The sequence below is a fragment of the Odocoileus virginianus genome, chromosome 13 (assembly GCF_023699985.2).
Source record: "Odocoileus virginianus isolate 20LAN1187 ecotype Illinois chromosome 13, Ovbor_1.2, whole genome shotgun sequence".
Taxonomy (NCBI): Eukaryota; Metazoa; Chordata; class Mammalia; order Artiodactyla; family Cervidae; genus Odocoileus; species Odocoileus virginianus.
The window spans coordinates 35,846,378-35,850,785 of record NC_069686.1 but is presented as its reverse complement, the minus strand read 5'-3'; the positions used below and the strand labels follow the sequence as shown (position 1 = coordinate 35,850,785).

The 4,408-nt window shown below is 39.7% G+C and overlaps 1 pseudogene; it reads left to right on the top strand.

The window, feature by feature from the left end:
- On the top strand, positions 1–890 carry LOC110148976 (large ribosomal subunit protein uL18 pseudogene; annotated as a pseudogene).
- The last annotated feature ends 3,518 nt before the right edge of the window (positions 891–4,408 follow it).

Below are 4,408 nucleotides of genomic sequence, written 5' to 3'. Positions count from 1 at the left end.
ATGGGGATTGTTAAAGTTGTCCAAAACAAGGCCTACTTCAAGGGATACAAAGTGAAATTCAGAAGACAGCAATAGGGCAAAACTGACTACTATGCTTGGAAACAACTGGTAATCCAAGATAAAAATAAGTACAACACACCTAAATACAGAATGATCGCTCATGTAACAAACAGAGATATTATTTGTCAGATTTCTTATGCCTGCCTAGAAGGAGATATGATAGTTTGTGCAGCTTATGCTCATGAACTCCCAAAACATGGTGTGAAGTTTGGCCTGACAAATCATGCTGCAGCACATTGTACTAGCCTGCTGCTGGCCCGCAGGCTTATTAATAGGTTTGGTATGGACAAAATTTATGAAGGCCAAGTCAAGGTGACTGGAGATAAATACAATGTGGAAAGCATTGATGGTCAACCTGGTGCCTTCACTTGTTACCTAGATGCAGGACTTGCCAGAACTACTACCAGGAATAAAGTTTTTGAGGCCCTAAAGGGAGCTGTCAATGGAGGCTTGTCTATCCCTCACAGTACAAATGGGTCCCCGGTTATGACTCAGAAAGCAAAGAATTCAGTGCTGAGGTACACCAAAAGCACATCATGGGGCAGAAAGCTGTAGATTACATGCATTACCTGATTGAAGAAGATGAGGATGCTTATAAGAAACAATTCTCTCAGTACATAACGAACATAACTCCAGACATGTTGGAGGAGATGTGTAAGAAAGCTCATACTGCAATACAAGAGAATCCAGTGTATGAGAAGAAGCCTAAGAAAGAAGTTAAAAAGAAGAGGTAGAACCGTCCCAAAATGTCACTTGCCCAGAAGAAAGATTGGGTAGCTTAGAAAAAGGCAAGCTCCCTTAGAGCTTGGGAATGGGCTGCCAAGAGTTAAACCAAACCACAATTTTCTGTCAAGATTTTTCAGATAAACACAATAATAAACTTACTGAACAAGCAGCAGAAAAAAAAAGAATATTGGAGTGGGTTGCCATTTCCTCTCCAAGGGATCTTCTCACCCAGGGACTGAACCCGAGTCTCCTGTATTGGATTCTTTACCACTGAGCTACTGGGGAAACTCACAAAGGAATTAGGTAACATCATGCTGGTTCTCAAGAGGTTTGGATTGAAATATCTAGAGTAAAGGAATGTTGCTAAGAAGGTAGATTTCAAATGCTCTCACCACAAAGAGAAAACGATAATTATATGACATGAGGGAAGTATTATCTATGGTAATCATTTGATCCTATATAAATGTAACAAATCAATACTTTGTATGCCTTGTTCATCTTAAACTCACACAACATTATCTGTCAATTGTATCTCAACAAAGCTGTAAAAAAAAAAATAAGTAAAATAGTAGACAACAGGCTTTTTACAAAGTAAAAGAAAATGAATATTCTATCCCTTACTATCAGGCAGGGCTTCCCTGGAGGTTCAGTTGGTAAAGAATCTGCCACAGGAAAAAAAAAGAATCTACCGCAATACTGTACAGTATTCTTGGGCTTCCCAATGCCGGAGACCTGGGTTCGATCCCTGGGTTAGGAAGATCCCCTGGAGAAAGGGATGGTTACCCACTCCAATATTCTGGCCTGGAGGATTCCATGGACTGAAGATAGTCCATGGGTCAAAAGAGTTGGACACAACTGAGCGACTTTCACTCACTCACTATCAGGCAGGCAGTACTATATAAAGAGCATACTTTTGGTATGAATTGTTGGTTTGAATACTAATTTCAAGTTACTGAAGTTTCCCAGCCTCATTTTTCTCCTCTGTAGAATGAAACTGTTGTAAATTAGATACTGATACTTGTCAAAGGCTAAACACAGTGCATTACCCAGGAGAAGTGCTCAATTAGCTTGACACTGGTAGCCCAGGTAGCTGTTACTATCTTTTTTTTTTGGGCCGCACTTCACCACGAGGGATCTTAGTTCCCCACCTGGGATCAAACCATGCCCTGGCAGTGAAATTGCAGAGTCCTAACCACTGGACAACCAGAGAATTCCTTGCTGTTACTATCTTATTTCTTTTGTGTCACCTGTTGCTGCTGCTGCTGCTAAGGTGCTTCAGTCGTGTCCAATTCCAATTCTGTGAGACCCCATAGACTGCAGCCCACCACCAGGCTCCCCTATCCCTGGGATTCTCCAGGTAAGAACACTGGAGTGGGTTGCCATTTCCTTCTCCAATGCATGAAAGTGAAAAGTGAAAGTGAAGTTGCTCAGTCATGTCTGACTCTTCGTGACTCCATGGACTGCAGCCTACTAGGCTCCTCTGTCCATGGGATTTTCTAGGCAAGAGTACTGGAGTGGGGTGCCATTGCCTTCTCCGTGCAATGTAAATACTTATCTCTAACTAGTAGTTAGATACAAAAATAGGAGTCAAATACTCTGGGCCCAATGTTATAACCCCTTTGAATAGGTTTTCATGTTAGTGTATGAAAGTTTGACTAAGTGAATAAAATATTGTGAGACTGATCAAGCATTTAGAAACAGAAGTTAATCCAAGTAAAATAACAATAATAATATTAAAAAAAAAAAGGGCATTACCTTCTTAAATCATGCCTGGGCCACTGACTTATCATATAAACATAAATGATCAGTCAGAAAGTTCTGTTTTTTGTTAAAGTATTTAGACAATAAAGCTACTGTCTTTGGAAAATGCTGAAAAGAACAAGTAATTGTTTTGCTCATGAAATAGATGCTCAGAAATAAACACTGATCCTTAATATCCAAGCCTGTAAGATATCAAGCAGTAAACCTCAATATTATATTATGGAAATTATTTTAAGGGAATATGAGAATATTGCTGACATTTTCCTATTTTGCTTACAAACCGAATACTGCTTCTGACAGAATTCTCTCAGGGTGAAGTGATAGAGGATAAATCCAACCATTTGGCTTGAACTTAAGATCACAGGGGAGGAAAAGTTTAAAGAACCTTGAGATTTTCAGAGCGTTTAAAAAGAACATAGCTTTGGAATGATGGAAAAATCAAGATATTATATTCTAAATTAATTATCACCAAAAATCTCAAATGAGAAAGAATAGGGCAAAGCATCCAATGCAGCTTCTCAGGGAGTTCAGTAGTTAAGAGAATGTGCATAAACATAGTGAAAACAACTAAAGAAATATGATAAGAAATTTAATTTGCTTGACTATCTGTGATTTTTGATTTGGGAATTTATAGTATGTTTTTCCCTGAGAAGCTGTATGAGAGGTTCTAAAAATTGTCACGTAGCAAGATTTGGGCTGGTGTTTGAATAAGTTGTTTCTGATTATTCCCCTGGCTTGAATATTTCTCTACAAGAGGTGTCAAGTCATGGCAACAAGGAAATTCACCAATCTATTCAGAGCATTAAAAATATATCGGGCAAAGAGCTCAACGTTCTAAGTTAAACTTGTTTTCTATTTGGTCTTAGTGTACCCAGTTATACGTAGGGGCATAATTTCCACTAAGATATATCTCAGTGTGGTATATGATTTCTGTTGAATCATGTCTCAAAGTCACAAAAAAGAAAATGTGTCTGTGGGTAAGAGAATGCCCTATATACCAGGACTTCTCAAACTTTAATGCCCATCCGAATCGGCTGGGGATCTTGTTAACATGCAAATCCTGATACCACAGGTATGGGGTGGAGGTTCTTCATTTGAACCTTGCCTGGTGATGCTGATGGTGCCATGCCTTAGCCTATTCTTTGAGCAGCAAGGCTGTAGGCTAACCAGTTCACTGAAGAACAAAGAAGGAGTGGAAGGGGCACTCCATGGCACTCTTGACTGTGTGGCTCAGCCAGGGAGCACAGACCTCTTCCTGTCTGCCAGCCTGTTGGCCTAGGTTCATGGGTAGAAAGCAAGGCATTTCCTGGTGTCCATGGTGGACAGGACAACAGCAGTTCCTGTCTTTCACGCCATCTATTTCAGAGGACAAAGTCTCCTTGTGTGCCGTTAGGCTGCCATTACAGCTACTGTGAAATGGAAAGGAAGGAATAAGCCATGAGGGTGAATGGGTCAAAATGATGCAAAAGTGGAAAGAAGAAGTAAGGAGAAGCCAGAAAAAAAGAACGGGACTAGTGTATCCAGGGATCCTGAAAGGATATTCTTTTCTTTTTCATTAAGTTATTCATTTCAATTCATTCTAAATAGTTTGCCCTGATGTCCACTGTAACAAGATAGAATGACTTCACACACAGGGCTCATTTTAATAACAAAATATCTGCATGGGGTAGTTTGATGATGTTGGACACATAAAGCCAGAGGTAATTCATCCCTCTAAATGCTTGAACTCCTCCAGAGAAATTATAAAGGAAAAACATCTTCATCTCCAATGAAAACAAAACAAAGAAGTGTCCTTCAGATCTGCTTGGTGACTTTATGAATTGGAATAGAAACATTATTGCCTTTGGGAGGTTGACCTCAG